The 23,391-nt window shown below is 34.2% G+C and overlaps 1 protein-coding gene across 1 annotated transcript in view; it reads left to right on the plus strand.

Annotated features, from left to right (window-relative positions):
* The first annotated feature begins 15,795 nt into the window (after positions 1-15,795).
* The window catches only part of LOC131428487 (F-box/LRR-repeat protein 7), a 168,597-nt gene continuing 161,001 nt past the window's right edge, over positions 15,796-23,391 (plus strand). Inside the window, exon 1 of the mRNA XM_058592470.1 lies at positions 15,796-17,104. The gene's annotated coding sequence lies outside the window, so the exon portion shown is untranslated. The remainder of the gene's footprint in view (positions 17,105-23,391) is intronic.

Genomic DNA, 23,391 nt, shown 5'->3' on the forward strand with positions numbered 1-23,391 from the left:
AAGAAATCGGTTTTCGGTTTTTGCACTCAATATTCTTATCTGGTTTCTGCATCAACAAAATACTATATAAGTTTCAGCCGTGCATATGGAAATTGATATTTAAAAAAAATATGATTCGAACCTAAAAAAATTTGCTCTCCGTAAAACTGCTCTAACACATACAATGCAAAATATTGGAGACAATGTAATTTACTTTGGAGAACCCGTTTATTTACATATTAAAACGAAAAACTCGAATATAGATTTTTACGCAAAAGTTGTTTTGAAGCATCTTTACCACAAGAACCGAGCATAAAAACTTTGAATTGAAATCTGGGAGAAAAAAATTCACCGGTATCGTATTTTTAGCACTCAAAACTTTTCTTGGTGCCTGCATCCCATGACAGAGGTCGACGAAGAAAGTTCAAGTGCCAAAGTTTTCATCCGAATTTTCTACTTAAAGTTTGTTTGGTCGGGTTTTGGGAGTGGCGACTGGTTGTGGAATTTTATCAGGAAGAATGCGGTTTTCTCAATTTAATTCACACAGGTAAATGATTAAATTTGTGAAAACGGACGAAACGAACAAATCGTTTGAAAATGTGGATTAAAGTAATTTTTTTTTATTTTGTGCAATTCTTACACTGAAATTGTTTTCAAACGCTTTGCATAAAAAATCCTGATCCGGTCCACGGGCTCAATGTTTTAATCCACCTTTTCATAATCGAAAATACTTCCAAAGTATGTTGCACCCAGATAAGTTGCACTTAATTGACGTTTGCATTCTGCATGTGTAGAAACAGATTCCCTCGTAGAAGCCCAAAATAAAACCCCAAGCTTGTGAATTTATGTCAGCAAATCTATTCACCCAAACCTCCTTTTATATATGTATGTATGTATACTTACACACTCACTCGTCTGCATATATGTGTAAATATTTATACATATAAATGATCGCTTTTACTTCACCAATATTTATATGTATTAAGAAATACAAATATTTGCACACATGTGTACGTATATTAATACATATATACATATATAAGTTATGTAAATGGAGGTTTGGGTGTACTAGTTTATAGACTAGTTAAGTATTCGCGTTCTTTTTTATGTGCTGCAAATATTAGTGCCTTTCATATTTTGTTACGTATAAAAACAACGCTTCTAATAAGGGTGAATGTAAGATTTACTCGATAAGTTATTTTTGGAATGTCTGCGAGTTGGAACAATGATTACTACTCCAAATTTACATGTTATTCAACCTAAACTTAAACAGTCCACTGCTATGTTGTCCTCAGGATTTGAACACCTACAGCTTCACACCTACTTGTAAATATTTCTATGCATCAATTTGAGCAGAGAGAATTATAAATGCCTTTCATAGTTGTTGAACGTTGTAATTGTAATTGTAATTGTAACTGTAATTGCAATTGTAATTGTAATTGTAATTGTAATTGTAATTGTAATTGTAATTGTAATTGTAATTGTAATTGTAATTGTAATTGTAATTGTAATTGTAATTGTAATTGTAATTGTAATTGTAATTGTAATTGTAATTGTAATTGTAATTGTAATTGTAATTGTAATTGTAATTGTAATTGTAATTGTAATTGTAATTGTAATTGTAATTGTAATTGTAATTGTAATTGTAATTGTAATTGTAATTGTAATTGTAATTGTAATTGTAATTGTAATTGTAATTGTAATTGTAATTGTAATTGTAATTGTAATTGTAATTGTAATTGTAATTGTAATTGTAATTGTAATTGTAATTGTAATTGTAATTGTAATTGTAATTGTAATTGTAATTGTAATTGTAATTGTAATTGTAATTGTAATTGTAATTGTAATTGTAATTGTAATTGTAATTGTAATTGTAATTGTAATTGTAATTGTAATTGTAATTGTAATTGTAATTGTAATTGTAATTGTAATTGTAATTGTAATTGTAATTGTAATTGTAATTGTAATTGTAATTGTAATTGTAATTGTAATTGTAATTGTAATTGTAATTGTAATTGTAATTGTAATTGTAATTGTAATTGTAATTGTAATTGTAATTGTAATTGTAATTGTAATTGTAATTGTAATTGTAATTGTAATTGTAATTGTAATTGTAATTGTAATTGTAATTGTAATTGTAATTGTAATTGTAATTGTAATTGTAATTGTAATTGTAATTGTAATTGTAATTGTAATTGTAATTGTAATTGTAATTGTAATTGTAATTGTAATTGTAATTGTAATTGTAATTGTAATTGTAATTGTAATTGTAATTGTAATTGTAATTGTAATTGTAATTGTAATTGTAATTGTAATTGTAATTGTAATTGTAATTGTAATTGTAATTGTAATTGTAATTGTAATTGTAATTGTAATTGTAATTGTAATTGTAATTGTAATTGTAATTGTAATTGTAATTGTAATTGTAATTGTAATTGTAATTGTAATTGTAATTGTAATTGTAATTGTAATTGTAATTGTAATTGTAATTGTAATTGTAATTGTAATTGTAATTGTAATTGTAATTGTAATTGTAATTGTAATTGTAATTGTAATTGTAATTGTAATTGTAATTGTAATTGTAATTGTAATTGTAATTGTAATTGTAATTGTAATTGTAATTGTAATTGTAATTGTAATTGTAATTGTAATTGTAATTGTAATTGTAATTGTAATTGTAATTGTAATTGTAATTGTAATTGTAATTGTAATTGTAATTGTAATTGTAATTGTAATTGTAATTGTAATTGTAATTGTAATTGTAATTGTAATTGTAATTGTAATTGTAATTGTAATTGTAATTGTAATTGTAATTGTAATTGTAATTGTAATTGTAATTGTAATTGTAATTGTAATTGTAATTGTAATTGTAATTGTAATTGTAATTGTAATTGTAATTGTAATTGTAATTGTAATTGTAATTGTAATTGTAATTGTAATTGTAATTGTAATTGTAATTGTAATTGTAATTGTAATTGTAATTGTAATTGTAATTGTAATTGTAATTGTAATTGTAATTGTAATTGTAATTGTAATTGTGATTGTAATTGTAATTGTAATTGTAATTGTAATTGTAATTGTAATTGTAATTGTAATTGTAATTGTAATTGTAATTGTAATTGTAATTGTAATTGTAATTATAATTGTAATTGTAATTGTAATTGTAATTGTAATTGTAATTGTAATTGTAATTGTAATTGTAATTGTAATTGTAATTGAAATTGTAATTGTAATTGTAATTGTAATTGTAATTGTAATTGTAATTGTAATTGTAATTGTAATTGTAATTGTAATTGTAATTGTAATTGTAATTGTAATTGTAATTGTAATTGTAATTGTAATTGTAATTGTAATTGTAATTGTAATTGTAATTGTAATTGTAATTGTAGAAGCCAGAACGACAGAAATAGAAAACAATATAGTAGTGTGAAAAATTCGACGGTTTCGAAAATAGCAAAGCTAACGAACGAAAGACAATGAGACAGAAATTGCAATCGCAGTGCTCACTGCAAGCAGTGTCTCATTAGCTTCAAGAACATGAAAAGCTACTTAAGAGTGAAATGCATTTCGTTCTTAAACAAGTGTATTTGTTTCAACCAAATAAAACTTCTAGTTTTGAATATATTTAATTCTATGAGACGTTCAAACCAATTGAACTCGCTTATAACATTAACAATTGTGTATAATGGAGCTTTTGGTGCCATTGAAAAATAAAACAAAAGTGCATTTCTCCGCGAGTGATAATTTAACTCAAAAAATCATGTCACTGTACGGAAAGAATCTTTCTGCCGAAAAGAAACAAACTTGCAGCACTTTACGGTGACATTTTCGAAAGTATCATTGCTTCCAATGAATTGTAATGCACTTCTCAATTTATTTTTGAGTCTTGTTAAGGGCAACCTTGGACTTTTACCAGGTACGCAAGTTTAAAATGTCATTTTTTCAACATAAATAATCCAGTATTTAGGAACGATATTTTTTATTCAAATCATTTATCGTAAAATTATTGTTAAAACTAATGTTTTGTCCATCTCTTGGGCGAATGATAGACACCATACACAGAAAAAAATTCATTAAATTCACACGACATGTAAATAAATTGCAACATGGAATCTTTCACTGAAGTGTAAAGTAACTTCATGTTTAATAGTCTGCTCCAAACATGTGCATGAAAATATATGTAAATTCACAAAATATTTGTATCTGTGTACCTAAAAAATCATTCACCTTTTGTTGACAAGTGGGGTATTTGCGTACACCTTCGACTGTTTGGAAGTGTTGCTTAGCCAGTGCGTGTCTGGTGAATATAGCGGGTGTAGTAGAATCTTTGAATCAAACGTAGAAATTATTTCTTTGACCACGTTGGCTGTATAAGCAGAAGCCTTGTTATGCTGCAAAATAACTATTCTGTGTCTTGAAGCCCATTCTGATTGTTTTTAGATAAATGAGCTACACAAATTCAATATTTATTACCGGTATTAACTCATCTGGGTTTGAGGAACTTGAAGTAAATATTTCAATTCTAATCTCACCAATCGCATAGCATTTTCCTTTTCTCAATACGATCCGATTGCAAACGATGTTGATGCTTGTCCTGTCGTTACCTATGAATTTTTGCGATTGGGATTCTCAAAATATATTGCTTTTTTTTCGCCCGGGTCAACCCAATGTCAATTCTTTTTCTTTCGAAGCGTAAAAGGATCTTTTACGATTTATTCATATTTCCATCTATCGTTCATTCAGTTTGTGTGGAACCCATTTACCAACTTTTCGAATTTTCCCATGGCTCGCCGAGTGACATTCAACTGCTTCGCTATAATTTGTTGTGTTTCTGTATCATCATTATTCTTACAATAATAATTGATGTTCATCATCTTCGAACGATTTCGGTCAATTTTCGCGTTCTTCGTTAATATTGAAATCGCTTATTTGTTAAATCTTGAAACCAGAGTTCACATGTTTTGACAGTTGGAGCAAAATCGCCATAAGTCTCAACAAGAACTCAATGACTTTTCGGTGCATTTTCCTTTTGATTAAACAAGAAAATCTTTCAGAAATGTTCTTTAATTGATTCGGAATTCGACATGTTTCATACAAAATAAATGCGCGCTTTAAGCTCGGAGCCAAGTAAATAAGTATGACGTTTTGAAGAGGGGTGTCCGACCAACAACAAAAAACGCACTGGGTTTGTAATATACTTGGATAATTATGTGATAATTATGTGTTGCACAAACCTTTGTAGTAGATACTAGGAATTGACTTCGAAATCAGTCAATACAGACGGTCATGTTCCGCATATTAATGTCATACCTATACTTTGTTTTACCAAAGTTTGGTTCGCTTAATAGAACAACACATTTTTTTTTGAAAACGAGACATTCTATCACAAAGTATGAATAATTTCATTTAAAATTATTTGCTTCGTAATTGAAGGGTGAATTCTAACGATAACGTCATTGCGACAGTATTAGAATAGACAAAAATCCTTCATTTCAATTTTTACCATGAACAATCACAACCCAGAGCATACACCAAACGTTTCAATATTCATTACCTTTACCGCAGTTCACGCAACAGTATAACGTGACAAAAAGATAGGTTCAATGCCTGCCAGAAATGTGGTTCGTTGGCTGAGCCATTGATATTTTCCAAACTCTCCGAATCGAGTCCGTTTATCTAAGTGCACACATATCACCCCCTACCAGCACTGCTCCATTTCCCTCTCTTGGCTCAGAACCTGAACCAGCTAGTCCAGCCGAAGTCTTGGCCGAGTACCGCTGCAGCATGGCTCGCGCTTAATCAGCCATCGGTTGCAGAACCCCACAAGGCTCGCAACGGTTACTCACATTTTACACACCGTTCAACTCACACAGAGCATAATTTATAGGCAAATTTATCCAACGGGAGTAAAATACCATAAGAAGAAAATATATATATAACGATCTTACAACTCCAGCAGTCGACAGAGTCCAGATCGAAGCCGAATGCCGCAATGCGTTCCGCTCGGTGCAATGACGGGAAAAAACGAACAGATCGATATGCGAATCGGCCAGTCAACCAAGCTTCGATCAGCAGCCAGGCAAAATTAAAAAGATTGTCAAGCTGCGGGTAATCCACCCAAAAGGGATTGCACTCCCCATTCGGCATGGTTTCGATGACTCTTCGCATCTTTGGGCTAGAAACTCGACCGTCGACCTGCTCAACAGGAAAACAAAATTTGTATAACAATTACCTCTGAAGAATGCGTCGTAGACAGAGAAAGATCAATTGAGCGGGATTGTATTGGTGAAAGAAAGAAAGCGAATACCCATGGAAAAAGTTGCACAAGAAGAAATTAAATGAATGAAAGAAAATAAAAAAAAGCACAGCAGTAAAAATACACGGTAGAAGCAGCAGGTATATGTGTAAAGAAACAGGTATGATGTGTTGCGTATATGAAAGATTCATAAGCTTTAAGCTTTTGTGTGAGTGTGGCTTGTGCTCGAAGAGTAGAAGACTGCAGCTTTACCACTGAAAAGGACTGAGCCTCTCAAAATCAAAATACAGCGAGAAACAGCAAAATTCTCTCTTGTCGCGATCGGATAGCTTTTTCCGAGGTATCAATTGCACCAGAGGTATCAATTGCACCAGTTTCCGGTCAAAATGTGAAATGAAGTATTACGAAGTTTTATACGTGCAATAATCATCACGTATCCTATACATTTGACGAGAACAGTGGAATCGTGAATCACAAAAAAAGTAGCTATAACAATTGTTGAATTGAGATTTATAATTTTGGTTTGACTTAATTTATTGAGTTAAGTTTTACAAATAAAATAATTGCAGTTGACACCATGCTCGTATCAACTTTGCAATCATGTACCAAATTAATGACACCTCCATTGAACGAATTCGAAAGTAAATAAATGGAAATTGTGATTTACTTACTCATTCATGAATAAAAAACCAGTTTTAATCCACCTAGTGGTGTAATGATGCATTTCTCATATGATTCATTGTCTCCTATATATTACAGCAAAAACTCATAAAAAAAAACTACACGGTTAAAAATCCATTGCCGGTATCATGATCAAGAAATTATGAAAATCATGAAACATGTCTTCTTATGAGATCATGCCTATTACTGATGATTCTATAAGCAAAATAATGAGTTATTGCTCATGATATGACTCATTTTGCTCATAGAATCGTAAGTAATAGCTATGATATCATAAAAAGACATGTTTCATGATTTTCAAAATATCTTGATCATGGTACCGGCAATGGATTTGTATCCGTGTACAGTTTAAAAAAAGTTTTGAAAAGAGTTTCGAAGATTTACATTGATTACATTGATATACTACATTTCATTTTAAGATAGTGAAAATCTATTCCATTATATGTGAGAAAGTTTATCACATTCGATTACTTTCGTCGGTACTTCTGGAACCAAAAATTCGGCTTAGTGACAACCGGTTCATTCAACCATAAACTACTATGACCAACAAATTTTTTTATGAATTTCTATGACTATGATCTGCAAAGTAGAGAAATTTACTAGCCAATTTAAAGAATTGGTAACTTATTACGAAAATATTCTTGAAACTGATATTTTTACATTAGGCACCCTACCTCCGAAACCAGGGGTGGGATCTGAACGAAAATTGGGATATTTTTGTGGCATCTTAATACTATTCAGTTGAATCTAAGACGGTGAAAAACGATTCAGCCAGATCCGAGAAAAGTGAGTGGCATTATTTTTACATTTTTGTTGAATATCACCCTGTAATTGTCGGTACTTCTGGAACCAAAAATTCGGCTTAGTGACAACCGGTTCATTCAACCATAAACTACTATGACCAACAATTTTTTTTATGAATTTTTATGACTATGATCTGCAAAGTAGAGAAATTTACTAGCCAATTTAAAGAATTGGTAACTTATTACGAAAATATTCTTGAAACTGATATTTTTACATTAGGCACCCTACCTCCGAAACCAGGGGTGGGATCTGAACGAAAATTGGGATATTTTTGTGGCACCTTAATACTATTCAGTTGAATCTAAGACGGTGAAAAACGATTCAGCCAGATCCGAGAAAAGTGAGTGGCATTATTTTTACATTTTTGTTGAATATCACCCTGTAATTGCGAAACCGGAGGTCGGATCCAAATGAAATGGGACCTCAAGACCGTTCATTTGAAACTAAGTATGTGAAAATTGGTTAAGCCATCTCAGACAAAATTGAGTGACATTATTTGTCACATATACACATACATACGGTTTTCACAGTGAAACAAAAAGAATTTTTACATTAAAATGTACATACAACAGAGACTGAATTCGAACCTGCAAAAATTGTCTATATTATGATTGTTTTCTACGAATTGAATTCTTGTAAGATGGAAGTCGATAAAGTCTGACGATAAGTTACTAATTTTAATACCCTAGGGGCAGAACATGTCCAATCCTATGAAATCTTTCTGTCAATTGAACTATTCTGGATGTAATGAAATATAACTCAGTAATTATCCCAATTGTGCTGAACTCCGTCCGTGTTCAAGCTGTCTATTTATCTTGCTTTACTGGCCAGGTTAGAGTTCTGCTGTATCTTGCTGTACGTTGGAGCCATCTCCATTCTACTCGATCCATTGCTGATTGTCGTCAATCTTGCAATCTGCAAAAGGTCCGCAGGTCACCCTCTAGTTGATCGATCCACTGTGCTTGTTGTACGTCCCGTCTTCTTATTACAGTAGGGTTGCCCTTAAGAACCAGCTTCACCGGGTCATCAGCTGATATCCTTATGACGTGTCCTGCCTACCACGAACGTCCGATTTCCGAGGTATGAACGATGTGTGGTTCTTCCAGCAGCTGATGCAACTCATGGTTCATTCGCCTGCATTACAGCTTCCATCAATGGTTGAGATGGTACACCACAACTTCCGTTCAAGAATACCAGGGGCACGTTAGTTCTCCGCGAGCTTAGTCCAGGTCTCTTGGCAGTAGAGGACCACCGGTCTAACCAGCGTCTTGTAGATAGTTAACTTCGCACGGAGACGAATTTTGTTCGACCGGAGGGTCCTCCGGACTCCAAAGTAGACACATTTCCCGCCTAGATCCATCTATGATTTCTCTACTGGTATCATTGTCAGCGGTTATCACATCGATTTCGTCACTGTAGATGCGAAATCTTGTTTGGAGGTTAACATCGGCGTGCTTTGAGCCTCTTCCTGTCAAGTATTTTGTCATTGAAACGGTAATAACAATCCCAATCCTGATGGTTTCAGTTTTCAGTCTGATGTCGCCTCAAAGTTCCATGCAATTTGGTCATTATCGTCGTTGAAGCCAAGAAGCTGGACGAACTTTCTGAAGATCATGACAGTCGTATCTATCCCTGCTCTTCTTATCACACCTTCTAAGGCAACGATTAGGCACGTTACAAAAACCCTTTCGAGATTCAAATGTTCCCGATACTCTAACGACGCAAAAGGTGGCAATCGGCGAGATATAACAAAGGAGAGAACCTTTTAGGTAACGCTCAGTGGTGTGATCATGCGGTAGTTAGAGCAATTTAACTTGTTGCCCTATTTGTAGATTCTTCAAACGACACCCTCCATCTACTCCTCCGAAAAAATATCCTACTCCCAAATAGTAACAATAACCTAGTGCAACGCTCTGGTCGTATTTTAACAACTCACTAGACAGTTTGTATACACTAGCAGCTTTGTTGTATTTCAGTCAATGGATCTTCTAGATGAATTCATGGAGATCAGAGGCCGGCAGTTTAACGTCTTCTACGCCATTCCATGCCACCTTCGTTAGCGACTGCTTCGCCGTTAAGATCACAGTACTGCTTCCATATCTAAATCTTCTTATACTCGTTCGTGAGAATGTTGCGTTCAAGTTCCTGCACACATTGAATTGCGCCACGTAGCCTTTGCGCGAGCTGTTAAACTCATCGTAGAAATTCCAAGTGTCATTTACACTGTACAGCTGATCCAGGCGCTTGTTTATATCCTTCCACATTCTGCGTTTTTCTATTGACTGCTTACATTCTTCATCAAGTCAGTGGTTTCCTCGATTCGGAATCGTAATACCTCGTGCCGCTGCAGCAGTACTTCCTATGGAGGAACGGACTTTCGCCCAACCGTCTTCAGGAGCAGCATAAGATCTTCGTGAGATTACCGAAGTCTGAATTGTAGGCTTATATTTATTTTGATCAATATATTCGCTTATTTTTTAGTGTACATTACGTCACAGGTATAGGTTTTTTAATAATTTAGGTTAAAATCTCCAAATCTCAAGTTCTTTGGTGGTCGTAGATAAACGTAACTCGTCGTTTTTTCATAACAGTTCAGTATTAACAAACTGCCCTTCAATCCTCGCAGGAGGAAAATGGAAGCTCCTCTCCGCCTAGAAAAAGGGTGACAACGAGATCCAATACAAAAAAAAATATCTAAAAACTTAGCTAAATCGGCCACGTAAAGCTTGTACGCAAATAGGCCTGAATAAAATATCTTTTTAAAAAAAAAAAACAATTCAGTATTAAATTCTTAATTTCGACGGACTGTCAATTTGTTTAGAATTTCATCCGCTCTCACAATTTCTGCCTATTCTGGTAACTGAATAGGTACTATTCCAGCGTCTTCTAAAACGCTGAATGCTGATTGCTCATTTCGTTGAACTTTTGATCTGCCTCTAATTTACATGCGGCATCCAAGAACGGTTCATTCAGAGGGCCAACACAGCGTTCTACTAGTGCCATTAAACTTGAGTTTAGTGAGCCGATGGGTATTTTATCAGGCCTGCAAATAGGTGGTGGTTTCTGGGAGCCATATTCGGTGAGTATGGTGGGTACGACAGCAAGTCGAAGCCCAATTTATGCGATTTCGTCATGGTAACGAGAGACTTGTGACAAGGCGCATTGTCTTTGTGAAAGAACACTGTTTTCTTTTTCATTTGGAGTAATTTTTTACCGATTTCGATCTTCAAACGCATCAATTGGCCAATGCAACGTTCGCTACTGATAGTCTTGTGTTTTTCAAGGCAGTCTATGAACAAAGTTACATGAACATTCTAAAATACTTAAGCCATATCCATACCGGCTCACATTTGCGTTTTCGATCACTTTTGACACCGATAGTAGTCCACTTGATTGACGACCGCTTTGGCTCCTGAGTATAGTGATGGATCCAGGTTTTGTCCATTCTCTCATATAGATGTAAAAAATTCGGTAGCGCTGTTGTTTTTGGAAAAAGCTTCCTCATAGAAAAAAAAACCATCCAAAATAATTTACGCACTGATGAATGTTATCATTAAGATATTAACTAGCTCATACAATTTTGAAGGTTTCCAAAAACGATTTAGTGGATTTGTCACGGTTGCCGCATACTCAGCATACCACCGATAAATTATTGATTTTTATGTACCAGAGTCCCCTATAGAACTTTTTAAGCCATTACTGAATTTGCACTGTGTTTCTTTTCCATTGAAAATCAATAATGAATTCTCTCGCGAAATTGATTGGAATCCATTGTTCTGAGAATATCAAGACTAACGTCACTTAAAACATTGTAACTCGTGAACCAAACATCAGAGTGCCATGAAATTTTGTTAGGTATCTTTTAAAGGTTGGTTCTGAGAATATCAAGACTAACGTCACTTAAAACATTGTAACTCGTGAACCAAACATCAGAGTGCCATGAAATTTTGTTAGGTATCTTTTAAAGGTTAAAAAAAAAATAGTACGAAGTTTAGCCGACAATGGCATCTATGTATCCCAAGACGTGTCCATCCACGTGTTATAAATACATTTAACGTTTCAACTGCTGTTGCTTAACTTTACTTCTCAAAACAATGACGATTTTTCTTCTGTTGAAATAGGGTGGAAAACTTGCTCATGTGCTGAATGTGTATCACCATAGCAGATACGATGATGCAAACAAGACTCATTTGAAAGGAACATTCACCTAAATGTATATACTCTTGAATTTCAACTTTGATACATTGATTAGGTCGAAAAATAATAAAATAAGCAATCATTCACACCAAATTCCTTTTTTGTGTTCGGGAATTATTTTCGAGGTTATAATCTGTAAAATAAGATTTTCTCTAAGTGATGCATAAAAATATCTCCATCTCATTTGTTATCTATCAAAGAACTACTGAATATCGGCATAAGTTACGAAACATTTACTGACACGGTTTGTAAACTCTGCAATTCATGTTTACCTTTATATATATATATATATATATATATATATATATATATATATATATATATATATATATATATATATATATATATATATATATATATATATATATATATATATATATATATATATATATATATATATAAATAAATAAAGATTCGTTCAAACTTTAGAAAAATTTTCCGAGGCCCGGTGAGCCGAATGTCATATACCGATCGATTTAGCTCGACGAACTGAACAAGTGTCCGTGTGTGTCTGTTAGTGTGTTGTCAAGTAAAAGGTCGAGATCTCAGAGATGGCTGGACCGATTTTGATCAAACTAGTCGCAAATGAAAGGTCTCCCTGTCACCCAGAACGCTATTGAATGGTTTTGAGATCGGATGTTTACTTTTAGAGTTATACGAAGTTTCATGTCAAAATCATGTTTTTTCACAGTATCTGTCACACTTGACCTTGAAAACAGAGTATGTTTCTATACTTAGATTCCACACGGTAATACCTATCCAACAAGCCATAGATTGTTAAAATCCGTTCGTTTTCAACGGAGATATCGACATTTTTGTATAAGCGACTTTTCCCCCTATTCCAGCAGTAGGAGTTTTGAGCGCTGTATGACAAAGCAATGCTTGGGAGAAACGTGAAACACGATTTTTTATACTGTTACATACAAATGTTTCTAAGTACTAAAGAGACTGTGTACAGCATCCTTTTTCATAATAATTTGCCTCGGACCGATTTTAGCACGGTTCGTTTTTGGCAACATAATCGTTCGAATATGCCATATGTAAACCAGATGATGGCAGAATTTTCGAGTTGAAAGCAATTCCATAATTATATTGATTTAAACTACTTACAGCAATAAATGCTGGAAGAACATGACTTCCATATACCATACGACTCAGTTCGTCGAGATCAGCAAATGCGTGTGTGACAAATAATTCCACTTAATTTTCTCGGAGATGGCTAAACCGTTTTCTACCAACTCAGATTCATATGAAAAGTAGTATACTACCAAACAAGGTTCCTGAATTACGTTTGGATCCGACTTCTGATTGCGGAACCACAGGATGATATGTGAAACGAAATTAAAATATTGCAATGCACGAGAGAAATCTCGTAGATGGCTGAACCGATCTAAGATTCAAATGAAATCTAAGAATCATCTATGATTCAAATGAAAGATCTATAAATCCGATAAAACATCTTACTTTTTAGTCAGATCCGACTTCTGGTTTAGGAGATACAGGGTGATTAGTATAAAATTGTCCATTTCACATGAATAAATCAGATTTATCAGGTTTACAGATTTGATTAGTCGATTACGAAATAAATTTATTTCAGTTTAAGCGGTATTCGTTTTTGGATTCGGAATGTACCCCCAAATTTGAATTCGCGCTACAATTTCTCAAAGATGTCTACACACTCCTCAGGTGAATTTAACTGATTTCGGCTACACCGATTTTATAATTCCGGTTCCAGTATCGAATCGTTTCTCAAAGCTCAATCATTTTCTCAAAAAGGCCAAATCGAACTTCAAAAACAAACATTCTAATTAAAGGTCCTATACAAAATTGGTGAATTTTATCCGATTCTGGAATTACAGATGATGAGTTTTTTAAATTCAAACCGATATAGAAGATGTAAATTGTTTGGCGTATTAATTTATGGCCATTCGAATCATTTTGGGTTATGCTAGTTCCTGAATACCGGCTCTGGAAGTATCATAAATGATGACGAAAAACTCTAAAGTGGAACTTACTTCGACATCTCATGGAATGTTCTATCGATTGTCACACGTTAAGATTGAAATTCGATACGATTTGTAGTTTCGACATTACAGGGTAATGAGTGATTAAAGTCTCAATTAGCCGTTTAAAACGACGATAATTAAAATAATTTCATGAGAAGTAAAACACCTAAGAATATCCATGCGAAAAACACATGCGGATTGATAAAAAAAGGTATCATCTCACTGCTAGGTGGATTAATCACGTTTTTTTGTCAAACTCAGTTTTTCCGTTTTTTTTTTAAATTCTAAAAAAAATAATGAAGAATTTCTGTAACCATCATCAAACAGTTCAGAAGAAATACTGATCTGTCAAATGATATCATTTTCAGAAACAAAAATACGAAAATTTCAATATATAGAGAAAACATAGTGGTGCAAATTGATTATTGTGAAAAAAATATGTAATACTGATTGCTGATAATCAAAAAGCCTTCTAAAGCTTTTTAGTTCATCACTCCAATAAAATGATTGATGATCCCATATTCTATTGAAATTGGAACGCTGACGATGACAACCGAAAGAAATAAGATATGTGTATAAACTATATTTGGAGAGTAAATAAATTCAAAACTACAAGGATCAGCCCCAAGGGCCGTTGATGTGGAACAAGGCAACCAACATTTCTAATGATCTACAATCAAACAGTTCAATCAATCGTCACACTTTTGAATCCGCAATTGCACGAGAGTCTGCTTAGATTGATCTTGATTAGGAACCAACAACGAACATTGTTTGTTTTATAGCCGACGAAATTACACCAATATCCCAAATGTATGCAATCATATCTTTGTACATATTTGTGATACGAGCTTCTCTTCGCCAAGCTTGTATTCAAGTTTTGTATGCGAGCAATTGTTTTTATAGTGTTAAGTTTCTCTACCATTCGGCTATTTCAGTTGAAGCGATAAACTTTTTCTGATTATCCATCGAGTTTTATATAAATTAGAAATTAATCTTAAGCACTCCAAATTTATCCTGGGTAGTTGTCAATTTCTCAGGCGAAACGACATAACATGAAATTTCATCCAAGCTTGCATTACACAAGATCAGAGCAAACCACTTAAAGCTTCAAATCGTTTTATGGCACTTTTTGTTTTGCTGTCTAGCAACAACCAACCTCTATCATGCTACACGTAGGACTGAAACGTTAGCGATAATTTTGCTTCTATATTCTGTATAGAAAATAAAGATGTGTTCCACATCAAAAACAACTCTTCGCCGATTTAAAAGAATTATGAGGACAGCTCGAAGTTCAGTGCAACTCTACCGATCATTAAGTAAATTGAACGATTACTGAACTGAATGTTCACTTGTTCGAAAGTCAGCAAAGCGTTACTGACATCGGTACGTAAAATTAATTTAGTGTGCACTACATGTAAAGTCTTCAAACGGAAAGCTACTATCAGCATGAGAAAACACTTTAATACTTAGATTTATCAAGACTTTAGAAATACGAATCCGAATGTCCCATGCCGTTAAGTTGTCATCAAATTCGGTCGCAGTCGTAGACAAAAATTATTAACAGGAATCACACACCAGTTTTGCTTAACGGCAAAAATTTTGCAATCGGTTTTGCGCGCGCACAATAATTTCGTTTTTATTATCCATGGCCAATCGGAAAGGTGTTGAACAGCTTTCCGATGATTATAAAGCACACCATAACAGGTATTGCGAGAGAATGGTTGTAGTGAACACAGCATAAAACATAAACAAGAAGGAGAGTAAACGTGAGCATGGACCCCTGAAAGCTCACCACCGTTTCAAGCCGACCGATCTGGTATGGCTCAAAATTTACCACCGGATCGCTAGCTCACTCAGTTTGGTGCAAGAAGTTGGCCTACGCGATCGCGGGTTTACGAATTGTCGCCGAGGACTCTACGCATATCTAGCAGACACGATTTCGCGACTATTGACGTGTGGTGCTTCGGGCACTTACTTTCCTGTTGCGGTCCACCATCGTTGCTGATGTTGGTGGACTCTGGCTCCTTCTTGTGTTGGTGCTGTTACAAGTGTTGTTCTTGTTATTGTTGTTGCTGGTTTCGTTGATGCTATCTCTTTCATGTCCGTGCCATCCAGCGATCGATCAAGAGTGAAATAGTTGGATATTCCAGAGTGGTACCAGTTCGAAACAACATAAAGTGAAAGATTAATAAGAATCATTTCAATGTACTATGGCCGATGCGCATAGAAAAAAAATGCTGCTTGAGTGTATGTGAGGACATGTCATTCCTTAGGCCATTGTACTGAAAGTTTTGTGTAAATTTTATGTTTTTGTTTTTAACTAACATTTTACACTCCCATTTATCGATGGTTGACTCAACTTTCCGATACGGTGGGTAATTTTACTTGAAATAAGTTCTTATTAAGAAAATGCCAATGCTAATAGACGTGAGATATTCGAGTCGCAAATACTGATTGTGCTTAACAACTACAACGGAAGGTCAACCTAATCTCGATTGTAGATACTAAAATGGGATGAAATTTCACTTGTTCGAAAGTAGTTAAATTTTGCAGCTGTTTAACGCACAGTTATGCGCAGCGGTTCGGCGAAGAAAAAAAAAGTGTCTCCATAAGTTGTCCATCGTAAATTCAAAAGCAGAGTATAGTGGTGTTGACATATGCAAGAAGGCAAAAATGCTATAGTTACAGGAATGGTCCAACTGGGGGCAATGTGCGTGAAAAGTTGTAAAATTTGTGAATACCAATAACACCCGTCGGCGAGCATTGAAATCCAAATTCGATGATGCTTAAAATGAGATGAAATCTATTGTGATCCACTGTACGTAAGTCAGCGCACGTACGACTACCCATGCACAAGTGAACCTGTGGTGATCGAATGTGAAACGAGAAAAAAAAATTTAACGCTTCAATGTACTAGTGTTGCCAAACAGCTATTGTAACCATTCAGCATCGGTCTCGGTGCGGTAGGTCCCGCCGTGAAGCTCCTGTACCGCCGATCGCCGCTTTCGCGCGGTCCGTGACTGCGAGCTGAGGAAGTGTCGGAGAGCCAAAGCTCGGCCTTTGCCACGCTAACGTTTCTGCGGAGAGCGAAGAATTTTGCATATTACTACTGCCTGGACGAAATCGACGAATATGAAAACGTGTGTTTATAAGAAATGTATAACAATAAGGTCATAATAAGGTATGAAATGAATGATTTATATTATTTATTTAGCTTCAGCGGGTTTCGCAATACACCCGCTGGTTTTGTTACAACCCACTCGATGCAACTTCTCGATTGCATGACCCGGGTTTCGCAGTGAACATCGAGTGTAATTACTTCTTGCTTAGTGGCCAATTGTAAATTAAATTAGAGCTGAAAATATTCCTACTTGAAGCAAGTATCGTTATGAAACCATGGAGTATGAAGTTCATCAATAACAAAATACTACCAATGATATTTTCAAGCATACCTGAAGATCTAAGATTAAATTAAACAGACGGAATATTGTGAACTCAAATGGCCAGACCTATTTTGATATAAGGACTGTACTAAAAGAACAACAGAAATTCATCAAAATTTCATTTGATGTCAGATATTTTTGAAACTCTCAGGGAATAACCATACGTAGGTTATTACTTAGGTATTTGGTCATGGCAACACTAAGTGTTGCTCTGTGGATTTGATGTTTCCATCATAAAGTTGACATTTTTTACCATTACCATCTTCAGAACATGCTGTCATTTCGGCGCTATTCATTTTGTTTACAGTGAGTTGAAAAGTTTAGCTCAGCAAAAAAATGGAATGGAATCGTGAACATTTTCGTGTCCTCACTTCGCACCTAACGACTTCTTTTTGTTCCCTTCCGTGAAGAATAAACTGTAACTCAAGAAGAGTGGACAAATTTTTAGGAAAATTTGTTCAAGCGTATATAAAAGTGTATTGATCATCCAGGGGAATATTTTGAAAAACAATAAAACCATTTCCGATCAACTATTATACAGTTTTCATTTTTAGGCTAAATACATAAGTAACAACCCTACTATTATCTATTTGTTTTGCAAAGTTGGTTTATTCAACCTCTTCTTCTGAGTTAAATGACGGCACCTTTGACTTAACGTTACCCATCAAATACTGTGCAACACATGCGCCATCTAACACACTTTTATTCACTCTTTTTTCAATTATTGTCGTTTTTGAAGATCTTCCAAGGTATTCAATTTTGCATAATCGTCCAGATTTTTTCAATGCGGTGAAAATCTAGCGAGCTAGACAGATTTGCCCATCTTCGGCACAAAAACAAAACCTTCGTACCACTTCATAACCGGTATTACGCGATGGCACGATACCAGATACAAGAAAATGTGTCACATTCGATAGGTGAAGGAATGCTTGCATTCGATTCCGGAGACATTCTTCTTCATATATTTGACCGTAAGGGTGCTGGTCGCTACGTGCAGCTTGCTGAATTTTCCGCACCCAAAGATCGCTTGCCACACCAAGTATTTCTCGACCAATTTGTCTGAAACTTCTTCTGATTGAACTTCTTCTGGGTCATCTGATCAACTGTTTCTCGATCCACTTGTGGAACTGGCCTGAATTTTCCACAACCGCGCACATAATTTTTTATCAAAGCACTTCTTGTTTGGAAGCCATCGCGATAACCACTCGACAGACTGTAGAGAAATTTCCCCAAACATTACATTCTAATCTAGTTTCACCATAAATTTCATCAATTTTTGCTCAGGTAATAAAAAGTTATACACAAAAGAAAGCACTGTATTTTAATCGAGTACAGTTTTTATTTTGACTCGAATTTTAGATCCATTGAACCAAAAGCTTTTTATTGAACTTTATACGGATCTTAAGGCCATCGTCCAAGTACCATGGTTTTAGGAAATTTTCGATGGAAATTTTGAAAAATTTTCCAAAACCAAAAACATACAGACCTTTGAATAACTTTTATCTATCTACAGGGTGAAAATGGTTGGAAAATTCGGAGGAATTTCCGAGTCTTATCAAAAATAGCTCTGAAAAATGAGTGTTTTTTGTGATCCTTCACAATTATCTGGAAAAACTGATCCTTCACAATTTCTAAAACTGTTCGCCTTACAATACATGGACGCTGGAAAGGGAACATCGTTTAAATCGAAAGTGGTGTTTTTTTTGTAAATTGACTTTAAATTTTGAAAACCGAATCTTGTTCGTTTTTAGATTTGACAGTATATTGACTTTATAACTAAAAGCCACTTTGCTCACTTCATTTTTCCAAAGTTGATCTAGACCATCTTTTGAAAAGGACTAGGCTTTTTTACCAACTTTTTGAAAATAATTAAAATAAAAAAAAAATACAAATTCCGTTTGAAGGGAAAAAAAGTTTTCTAACAAAAACTTTTTCTCCTCCAGTACTGATATTTTCTGCAAATATCGAGCAACCTGCAACAGAGTATTAGGTGAAATTTTCCCACAAGTTGAGATTCATTGTAATCCTGGACGATTATAACTATGAGTTTAGTTTAGTTTTTAATCAAAAGGCACTGGATAAGGAATTCTGTTTGGGTAAGAAATAATTTTCGTTTAACTTTTTTTCCTTGAATGTGCCCGTCTTGCAATGTAATCAATTTTTTTTTGAATTTTCAAAATCAAATTTTTACAGTGTAGGACTCGATAAGGATTGTTTTCAATATTTTTATTGAAAACTTTGACTCATTTTGTGGAAACATTTTATTCCACTAGTATAACACTTTTTTGTTGGATTTATTATTTTCGACAATAATTCTTTGAAAAAAAGATTAAAAATGTTTCGCCCTTTTCAAAAGACAATCTGGAGTTTTGGAAAAAAATGAAATATGCAAAGTAACTGTGTGGTTCTAGACCAGAACTTAGTTGCTACCCCGTAATAAAAAATATTGTAGAAAAACAATATGATTTGCTGTTACAAAAACTGCCACAGTTTTGCTTGACCATTGAGAAATATTTTAATGTATTGTTACACACTATTCAATTGATTGTGAATATGCTTTTTACAAGAGAATGTATAGGTTGTTAAGTATCGTAACAATTCAAATCATACAATTTTCTCATACATGTTTTCTTGGAAAAACATCAAATGTACAGTTTGCATATTGTTTGAAACACCACGTGTACAATAAGTTCAATTGTAGAATCGTAGAAACAATATATTGAATCGTTGGAAATGAAAAAAATCTTGTCAAGATACAATAAAATGTATTGTAACCCTTATATCTAATTGTGAATCAATGGTTTATGCTGTAAAATCAATGGTATATATTTTTACGGGATGTTCCACCTCATTCTGTGACCATTAGCTACCAGTACATCTCCATCACAGCAAACGTATGCGACGTTTGACATCTTCAACTTTATCATTATTGGACACAGTAGAGAAAGAACGTTTTCGTGTCGGACTGGCCTTATTGGAGATTACAGGAACTCTGAAATCACACAGTAACTTTTTGGGACAACAAATCGAGTTTGCGCGAAATTCGCCATATTTATGGAGAAGAGTTTTCATAACATAATTTTTTTTTGGTTTCGGGAGGGGTTTAAGCCCCTAAATCCATGCCCTCCCCTTCCCCCTTTTAAAGACACCTGAAACTTCTAATTCATTTGGATTAATAAGATTACTTAGTTCATGAATAGCATTCTAAACAGCTCGTTTTTAAATAATAATTTCCACTGGAAAATTTACTTAACATAACCGGACGACTTCTGACTTCTTGACTTGCATTGCTCAGCTAAGTTCACACGGAACTTGTTCTGTTCTTTCAAGTTCTCGAAAGTTCATCGTGTACTTTTAAGCAGTATGAAACGTGATTAATCCATCTAGCAGTGAGATGGTACCTATTTTTATTAATCAGCGTGTGTTTTTCGCGTGAATATTCTCCGTTGTGTTATCTATTTATTTATTGATTTATTTAGGAGTAAGGAAAAAGCCCACTGGAGCTGAGATCATTCTATCATTCTCCTTCTCCAACAGGCATAAAACCTTCTCATCTTTTGTATCAACAGATCACATACATCCAAATGATACATAATAATCATCTTATCTTATCTTATCCTATCACTAACCTAATCTAAAACTTCCATGCTAACGTTAGTCATGTATGTTTAAACGGTAGTCGAATAGTAAAACTAATAAAGTTAGCAGGAAAAGAACCCAATAAATAGGGTTTCGAGGTAAATGAAGATCGAACTCGTTAGAACAACTGTTGAATATGCGGCACATACTTAAAACGACTTGTAATTAAAATTTTGGAACAGCAAAACTAATCGGAATCTTAAAGAATTGTGTTTGGGTAAGAAATAATTTTCGTTCCGTTTGGGTAAGAAATAATTTCGTTCCACATAAAATTTTTAGGTACCTTCCGGGATCGAAAACCGAATACCGGTAAAACTGAAATAAGCTTATTTGGCCATCGACTCTCAAAATCTGTGAACCCGATAAACACGATCAATTTATGTGAGATCTTTACACTAATCACCCTTTAGCTCCTGACCCGGAAGTCGGAAATCGGATCTGATTAAAAAAGAAGCAGTTATTATGCGACCTTAAGACATTTTATTTGAATTTATTTATTTGAATGGACGAAATCGGTTCAGCCATCTACTATCAAAATGAGTGACATTATTTTAATATCATTATATATACCTTACTGTAGCTCCGGAACCAGAAGTCGGATCCAACTGAAATTCAGAAACCTAATATGGGAGCATAGGACTGTTCATATGAGTCTAAATGGGTAGAAATCAGTTAAGCCATCTCCGAGAAAAATTATTAAAATTTTTTTTCACACACTAATTTGCTTATCACTTTGAATGGTATGAGAGTGCAAGAAGTTTTTCCAGCTATAATTGCTTCAAGTAGTATAAATCAATATAAATATGAAATTGTTTTGAATTTGAAAATACTTCCGCTTTTTAATACATATGTCATGTTCGAACGATTATGTTGCCAAAAACGAACCGTGCGTAATCTTTTAGGTGGTAAGAAAAAATTGCATCAAACAGTATGGCTTGGCTTGTTGGATAGTTATGATTATTCTTATTATTATTATTCCATCATTAAAAACCATCATCGATGCAAAACTAAATTGGATTGCATTGCATTTTCAAAGAATAGAACCAGTGCTGTAGTTGCGGTTAGTCACAGTTAGTCAGTGACTAACCAGCTCTTGAAACTGCAACCGAAAAGATTTTTTTTTTAGAAATTTTGATAATGACTGATTCCAGTAACCTGAAGGGTGCAAAAAAAAAAAAGAATACAATTGTAAAAGGTGCCCATATAATTGCTCCCAGGGCGCAGTATGAAAGTAATCTTGATTATAGTGAAATATCCTTCTGAGGGCGCAATTCATTATATATTTTCAATTTAAATATATAACATCTTGTATGGATAATTTAGAAGGGCGCCTTGGAAATGATTCCAGGGCGCAGACTCACGGTAGCAGAATTGAAAAAGGCGCTCACATAATTGCTCGCAGGGCGAGGATGAACGCAATCTTGAATAGCAACAGTTGTTCTAAGGGGGCGCATCATTATTTATTTTCAATCTAACAAAATAACATCTTGTATGGATAATTTGGAAGGGCGCTTTGAAAATGATTCAAGGCGTCGACTCACGGTAGGAGAATTGAAAAAGGCGCCCACATAATTGCTCTCAGGGCGCAGGATGAACGCAATCTTGAATAGTAAAATATCCTTCTGAGGGCACAAATAATTATTTATTTTCAATCTAAATAAATAACATCTTGTATGGATAATTTGGAAGGGCGCCTTGGAAATAATTCCAGGGCGCAGACGCACGGTAGGAGAATTGAAAAAAGCGCCCACATAAATTGTTCCAGGGCGCAGGATGAAAGTAATCTTGATTATAGCAAAATATCCTTCTAAGGGGGCGCATCATTGTTTATTTTCAATGTAACAAAATAACATCTTGTATGGATAATTTGGAAGGGCGCTTTGGAAATGATTCCAGGGCGTCGACTCACGGTAGGAGAATTGAAAAAGGTGCCCACATAAATTGTTCCAGGGCGCAGGATGAACGCAATCTTGAATAGTAAAATATCCTTCTGAGGGCGCAAATAATTATTTATTTTCAATCTAATGGTAACTTCAACCAAGAATCGTTAAATGGCAAAGTATGTCCGTTTGTTGACTGAGTAAATGGTCCATACAAATTTATATAGTCCCACTTGCTAACCAAGCTCAAATTACAGTAAGAACAAATAAAATTCATTTCAATCCCACATTAAGTCATTACAAAAGGAATTTTTGAGTCATTTGACAATTTATACAGTAAAAAAATCTGAAACGTAAACGTAAATTTCAAAAAATCTATTCACATATTAATATTAAATTTGTTGCCATTAAATTTTTTATGCAGAGTAATCTTTAAAATAGATGATTCTCATTTTTCTTTCTATCAGTTGTATTTTCCATCATGATTGATTGAAATTACCATGTCT

The sequence above is a fragment of the Malaya genurostris genome, chromosome 2 (assembly GCF_030247185.1).
Source record: "Malaya genurostris strain Urasoe2022 chromosome 2, Malgen_1.1, whole genome shotgun sequence".
NCBI lineage: Eukaryota > Metazoa > Arthropoda > Insecta > Diptera > Culicidae > Malaya > Malaya genurostris.